General features: G+C 42.1%; 1 long non-coding RNA gene across 1 annotated transcript in view; it reads right to left on the bottom strand.

Moving 5' to 3' along the window:
* Positions 1 to 13,002, bottom strand: part of LOC138686779 (uncharacterized) — a 70,662-nt gene extending 57,660 nt beyond the window's left edge. The window contains exons 1-2 of the long non-coding RNA XR_011326089.1: positions 12,810 to 13,002; positions 8,579 to 8,706 (exon numbers count right to left, since the gene is read on the bottom strand). This is a non-coding gene — a long non-coding RNA (uncharacterized lncRNA). The remainder of the gene's footprint in view (positions 1 to 8,578; positions 8,707 to 12,809) is intronic.
* Between the last annotated feature and the right edge of the window lie 1,805 nt (positions 13,003 to 14,807).

Below are 14,807 nucleotides of genomic sequence, written 5' to 3'. Positions count from 1 at the left end.
TGTGAGCTTCTTATAAATATGATGGTAATGGACTTCATCAAACATATTAAAGCAGATTAAAGTCTTTTGATTATTATCAATTCTACTCTGTAGCTGCTGCTTGTGCAAAATAACTTAATTCCTAACTTGATATTCAAAAGGACAAATCTACTAGTCTTACCATTGAAGAGGTACTCACTGGTGTTGGCAAGCATTGACAATTCATATTTTTTTATCTGGAGCACTACTGCATTTAGCAAAGCAGTTTTACCCCTAAAGGTATACATATGGATCTTAAAGTTCTCTGGAAAGCCAAAGCTATTGGGGGCTTCCTGAACTACTTGCTATCGCTTTAAAGCATCTGGCTCGTGGTCAGCTGTTTCATGTTACTAACTTCTACATTTGTTTCTGAAGAAATTAGCACAGCTTCCTTCAATGCTACATTCTGCAGCGGTTTTGGTTTTGATTGTAACATCTCGTTGTTCATCTTGAAATCAAAGTCATTTATGGAAGCTGCAGAATTTTAATGTTCCTCAGACTCAAAAGCATTTGTTTAACCACCACCAGACAAGGAGATGAATAAGAGAGACTGTCTGCTCTTGATTTAGTGGGACCAGATTTTTAGAAGAGCTCAGCAAACAGTGTATGTCTTCAACACACTAACTTCTTTGGACAGCCTGGGTATTTATTACAGTGTTTAAATGAGAACGACTCTCATGAAAACCATGACCTTAGTGAACTGGACAGTTAATACACATTATACATTCCTATATTTCCATCTGAAGGAGGGGATTTATTCATAACTTCAACCTGCAATTTAAAAGCAGCTTTTGATTCTCATTATTCCTCCATCTGTTTTATTGTTCACCCAAAAGACCTGTCTACACGATTGTTGAACTATGAGCTGTGTTTAAGAACCACTGCCTCACACAAAATGATATGCAGGACAAAAACAAAGAGACAGTATCTTCTTAGGTTACTTTTGTTTAAGCCCTACACAGAGAACAGAATAGATTAAAGCAGTGGGAAAATAAGAGATCGAATCTTGTGATGTGGCATAGGGTGCTCCTTCCAGCCAACCGCACTTCATTTTTCTTCACTGATGCTTCCAAGTGGTTTTCTAGGATACCCCTGAGCAGAACTCATTGTAATAACTGGAGGAAATAAATTAATGGAGAATTACCGCAAGGTTCATCTAAGAGAAGTTTTGATAAACAACACTTCCAGGCTGAGATATTCAGTGCAGCCTGAGGAACGTGGACTTTCCCACTCCTGTTGAACTGAACGGGTATCTGTATGTCTGAGTCAAGCTGGGAAGTGGTTGCCACAACCACCAAAAGCAATTCTGGATTTCAGGTGCAATCAGAGATCCAGAACTACCCTTAAAATGAAAAATTCTGACAAAGAAGGTGGTGAAACAAAAAGCATTTGACCTATCCAGCTGGCATCACCAGCAGACTTAGTCTCATCAAGCAAACTCTCAGGCAAATTGTAATCTCCACGCTCCCAGCCTCAGTCAAGAAAATTGCACAATCTTCAGATGGAGAAGAGGAGACAGAAGAACGGACAACAGTGGAATCACAGCTCAAATGCCGCCACAGACACAGAGAGAAGTCCCACACACATGCAAGCCAGAACGGAAACTTATAAAAATCTGGGAAAATTAAATATTAATCATATTGCTTCTGTCTAGATCCTCCCCAGGCAAAGTCCCCCCTTGGCAAAGGGATAGCTCACCCTTGAGCATTATTTAAGTCCTTTCCAGACCAAGATTTAGGAAAACCTTAATTGGTGCATGGGCTTTAGGCTGGCTGGCTGTATGGACAAAATGTTTTCCACTTGAAATGGTTTTGAAACCACTGCCGACACCTATGCAGCCACAGATACATCAGGTACTTCTGTATCTTTAAAAAGCAACACACACACACCTGGCACTCTGAACCCAGATTCTACCTCATTTGTACCCATGGGATGCTGGTGAAGTCATCATGATTGCACAGGATAAACGAAGGTTGAAGTTGGCCTGTTTAAATTAGGATTTTTTAAAATTTTTTTTTAAACCTATGTATTCTTCCCATTGCTAAATCTTTTACAGAGGCTACTAAGGCAGAGAGCTGCTGAGCTAATCCTCTTTGACTCCCTGCCATCCTGGCAGGTACAGCAAAGCCTAAGGTAAAGTGGAGCATCAAAAGGAAAATTAATGTCTTCTAACAGCAATTAGAGGAAATTATTTAGATATAAATCTTGTTTTATATCTTCTCATACTTGTTTTTCAATCTTTCCCCTTTGATTTTTTTTTCCTTTCAGGCTTTTCAGAAAGAAACATTTAAAATCCCTCCTGTAAACCAGTGGCATAATTAGCTGCATGTTACACCTGGTATTTTACTCTTCTACAGAGTAATTCCTTTGAGCTTTCTTTTTTACTAAGCCCTGAGGTCTCCCGAAACTGAATCTACTTGTTCTCTCATCTGCTGGCTGACAGGAGTTTGAGGGGAACCAAAACCCAGGCAGGGACTGCGGGGTGCCCTCCCACCGCCCGCCAGACCTGCCCCCGGCCACCACAACCGGTGACCAGAGGTGCCAGGGCACCCAGGGCCTCTGATGGCAAGCAAACGCACCTCCCGGTTGCCCGCATTTGGCCTGCGCTATGAAGCAATGCATGTAACCTAATTGTACTCTGATAACATCAAACAAAGTCTCTCTGATCCAGCACCTGGCAAGCTGCCATCCTATCTGGGGTCCGATCTGACAAGCTTGCCGATTGATCAAATCATTATCTAGTAGTGTAGGTGTATCGTCTAACAAGAGCCAAATTCCTTCAGTTGCTTCTTCTCTTTTCTAGAGAGGATACAAGGCTCCAGCAGGCTCCTTCCCCCTGCAGTACACAACTGATGGCTTCAGCAGCATCTTTTACAAAATGCAGAGTGGCTCACGTTCACCCAAGGGAGGCTATGCTTTTTGCTTCCCAAATATAGAAGACTTACTTTGCCCATAGTGTTACCTTAGAAAACTTGCAAAAACAAGGAAGAAAAACAGCTCTTCTCGGTGGCATGGCACAGCACCCTACATTTCCGGAGACAGCCAGGCACAGCTAAAACAGCTGACCCTTCCAGTTTTGCCACATCCTCTAAGCTGAACTTGTGTTGTGCAGAAAGCAGCACTGGAACTTATGGGCTCCCTTTCCACCTCCTTGTTACTACTCATGGGATGACTTGTTGGTAAAAATCTCAATTATTGCACCTGTGCAAACCTGATCTCCACATGCACTCTCTCCCTTGACCTAGGCAAAAGGACATGCCTTTCCCTGGAAATATATCCCTGTTACTGCTCACAAAGGACAGGACTTCAATTCTACGCTTCCCTCGTATAGCACCAGGCTTCTTAAACTCTTTGCAGACAATTTGGGGACAAGATTTCCCTCTGAGCACAAACACCCAATGGCTACCATTTTTGAGAACGCTGAATTGGCCATTTGTCTGGAACTGAACGACTACACCTAAACTGAACAAGACTAGAGGACTGAAGATACCCAAGTTAGACAAGAGCAAGGACCACACAGACTGCAGATCCTAGCAGACAACCCTTCATTTTGAGCAGCTTTCCTTTTGTTGCCACCAAGAGTGTGAGTAGAACATGGTGGGGTCCAAAGTCTCCAATGGCCATTTCTCAGAGAAAAAGGGTAGCAGTCGACCGCACTGCAAAACTTTGCAGGTACCACTCATCATTAAGCTCACGGTGAAGCCATTCAGTTTGTGACATATGCCCCCCATCTAATCAGCCCCAAAGGAATGAAGACAACATAGGTGGATGTTTTTCCTAACAACGCTTTTCCTCCTTTTGTAATCTTCAGTCTCAAAGTTAAAGAAAGGGCTTGGCAGAGGCAGGAGATAGTATACTCATTTTAGCACCACCAATTCAGGTCAGCATTTCATCTGGCCACCTTGTGGCACTTCCCGGAGTCCTATTTCAAAGTAAGCTATCCAAGGTAATTTATTTGGTTTACACGCTTTATTTTATCCACATAAATCATGAAACAAAGTCCATAGGGAACAGGCACTCTATACTTATCATAATATGTAACTTAGTTCCCCAGAGACTGAGTATGTACAGAACAGCTAATAAATGGTTCAAAAAAACCTGGGTCATTAAATCTTGTTTTATATCTTCTTGTTTCCATCAAAGTATGCAGGAGTGGAAATTCTCTTTCTAAGACAGGCTCCTACTTTTCAGCCAACTGGGAATAGAGCCAGCTGAAAAGAGAGAACCCCACATACAGCACTGACAGCTGCGCACAAAATTCATGAGCTCAAGAGACAGACTGCTGCAGAGACAGGTGTCCGAGATCTAAGTTTAGCTTGAAAGATTAAAACAGCATCTACAAAGAATGCATTTATTCTAATCCTCTCTGTGCTAGAAACTACACATGCATCACTGATGTACGCATCCTGGAAACATTTGAGATATGTCTTTCTTCTGTAGGATTTCATCCCATTGTGTTCAGGGATAAAATAGGTTAGTGTTAAGACCACAGAAATGCACAAACCAAGCAGAGAGAGATGTTCCTGCTGCCTGAGGAAGGGTTGCAAGCGGTCAGGATCTACGGTTACAGAGGAGGTAGGATTCAGGCTTGCGCAGCAATGACGGCTGCCCACCCTGGCAGCAGGCAACCCCACCCCAGATGTTCTCAACACCATGAGGATGTCTTATGTAAATAAGAGCTGGGAGGCAGATCAGGTGTGGTTCTTGCAAGACAAATGTGCTTGGGAATTATGTATGATTCCATGTTTAGCTATCCTGGTATAAATCCAGAGTAATTCTTTTGATCTTAAAGCAGCACTGCTCTAAATATGCATTAAATGGAAGAACATACCCACTATCCTCAGAAGAGCCAAAGGTACAGGAAGACTCAGCCTTTGCACCTCCCCAGGGTAGCTATGGGTTTGAGAGAGGCTCTCTTCCCCTCACTGGGGTAACTGGATCAAGAGTGAATTCCCTTGTAACAAACCATAGATATAGCACAGCAGATTTTGATGCCTTAAGCTTGTAGTCTCTAAATTAGAGACAGTCTGGAAAGGCAGGAGACCCAGTTTTTAGATTCACAAGGAACAAAGGATGAATCGCTCATTTAGTATCATGTGATATAGTGCAGTTGCATATATAATTGTCTATCAATACAGGCAGAAATCATGATACGTTAATACAAACAGAACTTGGTAATCTGGAGGACATCAAAGTGATGAAGTCAACAACAAGACAGGCTTAATAAACTTCACCACCTTCACTCAATAAAACAAGGGGCAGGTGCTCACCTTCGGAAATCTACAGAGCAAAATTCCTGGGTTGATAAAAGATCTACAGATTCTTTCACCTCTGTGATATGGAACATACTGAACCATAATGCCAGAATTTTTAGAACCATTCTCATTCTCAAAGAGACAAGAATAACAAAGGGCAGGGTATTTTAAAAGGGCAGAGTCACTGTTTAACCACAGAATTCCTCTATATAGCTAATTTCCACAGATTCAAGAAAATTCCTGGGTTTTGTTCAGGGAATGGAATTTCACTGTCATGAAAATTTGCGAATACTTGTTTAATTCAGCACTTTCACAGGGAGACAACATATCATTTCTAAGATCTCATGGCAAAGCTGCTCCTAAGGCTATCACAGAGATTACTTAGTTGGCGCCAACTGGCACAAAATTATAATACATGGCTGGAACTGCCATGCAATTCTTGCAAGCAGAAGTAATCTGTATCCTTGCATCATCAGCTCTACCAAGCAGGAGGTCATGTGATGGGTGCTCCAGACAACGTGGTGGAGAACAGATGTAGGGAGGATGCTTTTAATTCATGTATTTAACATATCTGTAATGGGCACCTGAAAACCTCTGGGAAAATCTCTTTGGGGAATTGGCTGGACAGTGAGGGGATGCAGAGGAGAAGAACAGGGTACAACTGCAACCAGTAGATAAACTTACCTACAGGTGGTCACAACAACACACAACTGCCAAGTTTATAATTTTGAACATCCCCACAGCATGCAGAAAAACCTCTTCTCACTGGGGAAGAACTCCCCCATACCCACTTTACCCATCATTTGAGATTTGGACATGTTCTCCCACCACTCCAGCATCCCAAACATCTAGGAATTAATAATGAGTATTGCCCCTGCAAAACACCTGTGTGGTAGGGAAGCACTGGCTGTCCCTACTGTGCAGAGAGGGACATAGGGTGCACAGACTAAGCATCTTGCCTCAGACTTCCCCAGTACGAGTGTGGCAGACTTCCAGCATGTAGTGCTTTCACAGCAGGATCAGTTTTCCATGCTGAAGAATGGTTTGGAGGGGGAGAAGTGGGGAACTCCATGGGCTGTACGTCAAAGCCTCCTCCTAGGGCTTTCCCACAAGCAGATGGCAAACTGACTCTCAGTTAGCAACTCGTCACAAAATGAAAAACATCTTCCCCTTCCCTTCTCTTTCAGGGCAGGCTCATGTGTTAACTGTTTAGCTTTGTTTACAGGCTCCTTGGGGTTGGGCCTTTGGTTTTTTTCAGATTCTTGCCCTCATACAATAGCAGACACCAAGAAAAAAAGAAAAATAACGATTAAAAAAAAAATCAGTCCAACACTGCAATTCATGAACATTGCTTGGGTTTCTGACAACCCAAGTGTTTTGGCTTTGTTGAGATTCCTCAGTAATTCACAGCTGCTTCTTCCCTCTCCTAGCTTGCCCTCAGGATCCCAAGCACTCACAGCCTCACCACAGCTTCAGGACATAACAGACCCAGGAGGGGTCCCACGCCTCACAGCAGTGAGACCCTCCGAGAAGTGGTTTCTTGAGAAGTACAAGACTAGAACTTAAGGGGAAGGAGCACTAACGTTTATTTGAAAAGGAGAAAAACAGCCTGGGTAGCAAATCTAACAACTTTGTCCCAGAGTTAAACCCCAAGAGTCGCTCCACATCAAGAGCAAATGCTTGTTTCTTCCTTCCAGGACTGGAGACACCATTACCATCCTGCTCCACCCATCCCATGTCAACACAGGAAACGCAGACCCAATCCAGCCACCAGACTCATTCTTTTCTCCTCCCACTCAGTAGCATATTACAAGGCCACTAAATTAAAAGGAATGCTCTTTAATTCTTCAGCTTTCAACCCTTCCCTTCCCAAGCAGTGCTTCTTTATAGATTTCAAACCAGTTTGACAATATATGGTTCTTTTAGTGTACATGTGGGTTTTGGAGCAATATTTAACAACTAAATCAGATGTACACATAAAATAGACACAAGGGTGTCTAGATATTAGGTGGGGCGTTATTATATAAAGGCAAGAACAAAGACCATTTATATTACAGTACGCAAAACCAGCATACAGATTTGTGCACAGGTACACTGGTTATAAGTGAACTAATAGCTCAGGCATTTTATGCAGCATTATTCATGACTTTCATATTAAGCCATCCGTATTCTTTTAAATTCCATTTTATGTTACCCATATTATTTTTAATCCGTGCCATTTACGAGGCCTTAGTGGAAGAGGTCTGCAGTTATGTTGTGGTGAAGCCTCTGTAGCGTGGCCACAGATGTGTGTGGTGCAGCACTGCTCCATTATGCTAAGCAGCCAGCCATGAGCGTATGCTCTAAGTACGAGATCATCATTGCTAGAGACAAAGCATAGCATAACATTAGCTCAGTGTCCTCATTGTTTGTCTATGTTCCTTGCAAGTAAGAAGTAGCTCACTGGCCAGAGGCCAGCACTCTTCAAACCAATCTGCAAATGGCCTAATCAGAGCTGTGATCTGTTCTGTATACTCAATTTGTTGAGTCACATCAATTTGTTGAGTTTCCTCTCCCATTAGAAATACATGCAAGTGCCGTTTTCTAAACCTACTAACTCTCTTCAGGCTATTTTGTTGTGTAAACAGAAAGACAAGTGACTAGGCATTGCAGTCAAGAAACTGATGTTCACCGTGGCCTAAATTCTTTACAACTTCACCAGTTTTGTTACACTAGTTTTATGTATCTTTTGTTTGATGATACCATTTTGACAATTATGCTCTGCCCTTTTTATTTGACAACTCCAGCTTAATTGCAGTTAGAAAATAAACTAATACACTATGCAGGGCAAGGATGCTCTTCAGTTAAATAAAAAAAGTTGCACCTCTCTCAGCCATGCTCAAAGATCCACCCAATACCCAGAACGCCAATGGTATTAACCTTGAGGTTGCCAAAGCCACAATTTACTAGTGGTCCCACCACAATCCTGGGACCTTTGCTCAATTACAGATCACAGATCTTCCCACCACTGCCAGTCCTCCAACCCTGTGCTCCCCTGAACCATGTTCTGGAGCCAGCACAGGCTCAGGGCACAGAAGCCAACCCACAACAGTCCCACCATTCCCACTTCTCACCACTCCTCCCCAGCTCTGCTTCTCTCTACTGCCCACGGGGAAAGACAAGCTGGCCTCAGAACAAGTCTTAGGAGGGCCCAACTTGCAAATTAGGAGGGCAATATAACTGGCTTTGCTGCAGGCTGCCAGAAACAACACACAGACTGGTTAAGGTAACTTCAAGGTCAACATCAAGTACTGCTGTAGACATACCCTTTCTCTTGAATTTTCCGCCAGTAGCTTCTGTCAGCCTCTCCCCATCACTTCTGTGAAGTACAGTCATCTTCTTGATCGCTGTTGTCCATCCCAGAACTGGCTTGTTTTGGACAGAGCTCTGTACACTGTTTGTGAATCAAACCATAAAATAGGATTATTCATAGGCTGCTGCTTCACAGGATGTTTTCCATGCCACCATGCACAGCTTGTACAAAGGTAAAGATTTTCAGATTTCTTCCCTCTGTACAGTAAAAACTTAAGGCCAATATTTGTTCCTTTTTTGTGTTACAAGATCACAACCAAGCTGCCAATCATCTGGCCAAGAGGGTTATGCAAGAGTCAGGTTTACAGTAAAGTTGTACAAATTTTATAGCACCACAAACACTTTAACTACCATGATGCTTAAAACTCAAGAGCATTTGGAGAACAAGGAGAGTTATTCAAGCTCCACACCATTTTGGCTGCATGTTTTCCAGGTGTATGATTTCACCACATGGAAAAACACAGCCATTGCCAAAGTGAACTCATAAAAACCTTTGATGAGTAAAGTTTGGATAAGCACAAATCATTTGAACCGACAGTTGGTCCAATTCTCAAAGGGGTTTGGCAGACATAATATAATTCGTGGTTTCACACACAGGCCATTTTTCCCCTCCCTACACCCCCTTCACCCCCCCCAATCTTCACAAATTCGGAAGATGTTGTTCTAGAAGGTGCACTGGGTTGGGCTTGCTATGTTTTTCTTTTCCCCCCGAAGCGTTAAGCACCACGCTATTGCAACTCAAAGCCATTTGGGGCTGTGAGTAAGCTAGCAAACAGGTTTTCCAGAACTGTGTTTAGATAGTTGCATGATCTGCCTAATAGACATTAAAAAAAAAAAAAAAAAATTAAACTCTAGGACTCTCACCACCCATTTGCTAGCAGGCAGGTAATATAAGGCAAACGCTTTAACAGTCTCTTCCTCTGACACATTTGGACATGTTATTTCAAGATGTGTGGCGTCATTTAAGGCTGTGCCATGAGATAACACAGTATTTACATCTCTGGGCTGGGAGCAATATTGCTACAGCTTTTAGACATTATTGACATAATATTTTCTTTGATAAACAATCTATCAGGAAATTGTCAGATTCATAAGTGAGGTAATGCCAGGGACTAAGCAATCCTACACGGTCCAAGAGACAACTAGAAATAACATTATAGAGTATAAACACAATGAAGATGACGCCTGTTCCAAACGGCTTTTGTTAAGCCCTGCTACGGAGAAAAGCATTCATTTACAGCTCATGAGGTCTCTTCTCTATCCAAACGGGTAGATCGGACAGACAGTAGAGGTCTTCCTGATTAAACTCTCTGTAAACAAGAGCAAAACTTGCTTGCTTCTCCAGAACTGGAGTGAAACTTCATCCCTTTAAACAGAAAATTTGAAATTTACCAGTAATTATTAAGTTTTGGATACTTGGATGTATTTGAGCCGTGAGAATTCTGTGTTTGGCACTCCACAATGCAAATGAGAAATGGGTATTGATTAGACATTTAATTTCTATAGCATGAATTATAGTTCTCAGTAGAATTTATGCACCTCATCTTCAACAAGTCGCTATGTCATCTTACACCTATGTGAACAGACTTACAGCAAATAAGTAGAGCTTTTTCCCCATTTTTCATTTTACAGATTTTTCCACAGTTCAGAATAATTTGTAAACCGATGCTCGCCATTTCCAACTTCCTGACGCACACACCAAATCTAAAATACTCAAATTGCCTAAGGAGAAACTTTGAGTGGTCACATGAGGTGCCTCCATCCCTTGCTCAGACATACATAAAAAAGGATCGGCTACAGCAACACAGCACAGATTTTTAAAATTCACTCTCCATGCAAGCTTTTCCAATGAATGCTCCTGAAAATTCATGCCTGCAAATTCACTGGATAGAATAATCAGGGTAAGCACATGCAAAGTGAGAAGCAAACTGAATTACCTTTTGTTTGCTTTTTTGAATTTTTTAGTATTTGCACAATTTGTCACAATCCTCCCCTTCTTTACCCTCATAAACAAACACATTTCCTCCTACAGGAACTCCATGGATGCGACAGAAGTCTCCCTCATGCAAGTCAGAGGCAAAAAGGAAACAGAAGTATGCACAACAATTTCAAAAAAATCACTGTCTTCTCATATCTGCCTACAGCAAGGTCCAGTTTTCCAGAGCAACCACATATGTAATGGTGTTACAATTGCCCTTCTCTTTCAAAACATCCATGTTGCTTGGGCAGTTTAGGGCCTCAAGTGTGCAGCTTTAACGCGTACATTAACCCCTGTGCCACAGCTGGCGAAGTTGCAAATGAGCTGGGCCTTCCTTCTTTCCAAAGGATTTAATACTGACATGCTCCCCTTGACTTCAATCAAGCCCCTAAGTCGTAACATGCTTCCACGTTCAGCTTCTTGGTTTGTTTTTAAGTGATCAAGCTCACACAAGCCTAACGATTCCCTTCAGTTTTACAAGCATATTCATGTTTGCTGTCAAACGCATGAGTTAGTTTTCTGCAGGCTATTGCAAGAGAGCAACCATTAATTACTGCAACTGCACAAAATGCTTTTTTTATTTAGAAATGTATTTCAGAATGTTTTCGGTGATTATACCATCACTCTCCCAAACTAGGTAGTCACTGGTAAACAGTTTATTTACTCTGAATTTGTAGAAGGTTGGTGTATTTCAATTTCCTGCAAGAATATTCCTACAGAATAATATTTCCTCTGCCCTTCCCTTTCCCTTCTATGTAAGCTGATTTTTACCTTTTTTTTCACTCTGTGCCTTTAGGGGCTTAATGGAAGATTTCCAAACACAAGGAAGTACAAGGAATTGTCTTAAAGGGTAACAGAAATGCACATTTACTCATTATTGAAGCTTACAACACAATTTGTTTCAGCAGAGACAAGCTCAAAAATATGGCTTCCACTGAGAGCCCTTGGCAAAGGCTCTTCCCTTCACGTACTCATGATGGCACCAGAGCTGATTGCTCAGAAGTTTAGTTTGCAGTTGGATACCTCACAACTGCAGCTTTCAGAAAAGTCTCAACATTATTAAGTGCTACTTAACATGATGGATGCTTTTGATAATCCAACTTTTAGTTAGCTATCTTAAATTGAGATCTGAACACCTTCCAAAAAAAGCTCTACCTCTCTCAGAAGAGACCCCAACTCTCCAGCTTTCTAACGAAAGAAAAAGTAGTTCAGGAAACAGAAATGCAAGTTTCAGTTCATTAGTTTCCTTTATGAAATGAAATAAATATATATTTATTATAGGTAACATATTTGTAGATGTATTTATATAGTTACATTCAAATATTATATATGAATATAGTAAACTCATATAAGTTCTTAATATGTATTAGAGAAAAATGCAACAGACCCCCAGTAAGTTATCCTTTCCAATGATTTCCATGTTTACACTCATGCCAGCTATTTCTTTGGACATCAGTGAGGACCGTCAATAGGACTTTTCCCAACATGGTAAATAAATACAGGCTCAGTCCTTGAGTGACACCAGATTTCACAGATTTAGAGACTACATAAAATCATATTTCTCTAATTAGCTATTAATCAAGCACCAGTAAACATTTAAACAGCTGATACCAGATCCCCCTTTTAGAAAACTGCTTCCACTGGCAATCAGTGTTGTAAACTTTTCCTATTGTCCTTTTGCAAGAAAAAAATATTGTTATTGACAACAACTAAAGAAAATTTCACCTTTTCATCCGTGGTTGCACACAGGCAATAAAGGACCCTTTTTTTTGGGGGGGGGGGGGGGGGGGGGGCAGGGGGAGCGGATGGGGAAAGAGGCTCAAAACTCTCCTGTTTTGCGTTTGAAGACTGGTTACTGGGCAAATGAGGCACCATTCTCACCACTGCTTAGAAGATGAAGGATGAAGACAGGCTGGAAATGGTGGCTTTGAGATGTCAGGTCTCCTACGTACTCTGCTTCCCTGTGCATTTCTGAATACACGCTACTTTATTTACACAAATCTCCAGCTCATGTAACCTAATAGAAGTTCACCACTTTTATGGACACTTCAGAGATGTACTACCACCACAGAAGTCATGATAACACCTTACATAGCAACCAGCTAAGCAAAATGGCTAACTTTGTTCAACACATGCTATCTCTAATGCTTTCTATGAAAATAATCCTGTACATCTGGCTGGCCAAAGGGTTTTGAGCAACACCGTACCTTTTAGTATCTTTCAATTTCACTTTTTGTTGGTTTGTGTGAATTCCTCAACCCTTACAGAGCACATACTGGCTTCCTGGGTTTCATTTCCATCCAGTTATTTGTCTTTTTATTTATGAATGAAAGTATCCTTAGGCAGAAGGTGTTGTCCAGATTAGAAGCAGGCAGAGTTTCACAGCTGAAACTTTCATCCCTGCCCAAAGAAAACAGGCATATTTGGGTCAACAAAAATATGGCAAATTTATGTTGGATTTGTCACTTCAGCTGAAAAAATAAAAGTCATCAGCCTGAAAGTGCTTACACATTTTCAAACTGAAATTAATAAATTAATTTCAATTAACAAGAAAAGATTACAGGCACTTTAATGAAAGGAAGCATTATGTATCAAGTCAAACAACGTATTTCATTCAACCTGAACCGATTCCCTTTCTTGGTCCTTTCACTAGTATCATCCTCTCCTGAATCTGGGGAGCTTTTTTGGTTTTTAAGAAACATTCTCCTTGCAGCTTTTTGGAGCAGACTGTTCAGCTTGTTTTGTTCCCTGCAGCATTTCAACTCCTTCCTGCCTCTTCCAGGACAATTTGTGCCTACCAGTATCAAGACTACTGTTACTTAGAAACCAGAGGGATTCTTGCTGGAGAGAAAACTCTCCCATTTTCTGGTAAGATCGGGGACAATCCAACAGGTTATGAGGCAGGGTAGGACAACGCTGCTGTGGAAGGTGGTTTTTGCCCATGCCCAGCCTGCCGGGACAGGAGTCTGGGAACACGCACCCTCCTTAGCCAGGAACTTTTTGACTCATTCCACCCAAGCAAATGTTCCTTAACTTAAAAGAAAAAAGGTCAGATCCCCGTTGGCCACTGTCACCCAAGGGTCAGAAACTACTTAAAATATATAGATGGATCTGAAGCAGTTTAATGGTCTGTAATGACAGATGCAGAGACCCTCCAGCTGGATGTCACAAAAATTAGAGTAGGCACTTTACAAGGAGATGTGGGAAGAGGGATCCCTTCACTGATTCTTCAACTAGATATCTAGCTAATTACCTGCCAGATGGATGCTAACGTGCTCAGAGGGGCTTGCTGAATTGAGAGGGGGTGTTTAACACACCCTCCCCAGATACCCTGGACTGATTAGTTGCTGGCCCCTGCCAGTGCTTCACCTTTGATTTCACATGAATGCTCAGGCTGAAGATGCCCCAGCTCTCAGCTAGGATGTGATATGGATCCATTGACCATTTCAGCAATGCTCAGGGACATTTCTCCTCACTGATTTGCTCTCTTAGCAGCAAGGGACTGGCCAGTCTGCCCAGCTGGGCTCTGGCTTAATCAGAGCCCCTTCACAACTGCAGCCCTTGAAGATTGAACCTTCCCTTAGTAGCCCCATTCTCCCGCACAGCCATAAAATGCAGCCTCTCCTGGTTGGCACAGACTCCAGACTTGGATACACAACAGAGCGGGACATGTGTTTGAGGAGGTTTGGCCCACAATGAGTCAAGGAGGGGGAGGATAAACTGCTAATGTCCATTCACAAGCCTTTTCAGCTTGTAACCCATGAGAAAAAACACAGGGCATTATTTGCTCCTGATGATTCTCTGTACCTCTCCACCTGACTACTGCCTCTCCAGCAGAACAGGTTGGGATTGCTTTCTTGGAAAGAGCTGGGAGATGCATGTCCTCTTTCTGCATACTGCAGTGACCACCTCTGAAAGAAAACAAGCCCCATTTCTGAAACATTAAATACAGGGACTGTTATAGATGTTCAGAACCACATGAATGGTTTCTTTAAGGTTTGTGACCCTATGGGAGTATTCCCCAGAAACAGAGACTACTACAGAGACTTCACAGCATGGCACGTGATCAGACCAGCCATGGTGTAATCACCCTGGCAGGAGCATAACAGAGCACAGAGGAATATTTGCATGTCAAGCACAGCTCAGGACAAGATTACTTGCAAATCTTATCTGTGTAGCCCTACTCATTGCTTCTCAACAAAGTC

The sequence above is a fragment of the Haliaeetus albicilla genome, chromosome 9, assembly GCF_947461875.1.
Source record: "Haliaeetus albicilla chromosome 9, bHalAlb1.1, whole genome shotgun sequence".
In the NCBI taxonomy this organism is placed as follows: Eukaryota; Metazoa; Chordata; class Aves; order Accipitriformes; family Accipitridae; genus Haliaeetus; species Haliaeetus albicilla.
The sequence above is the reverse complement of the archived record's forward strand: the minus strand, read 5'-3'. Positions and strand labels throughout refer to the sequence as shown.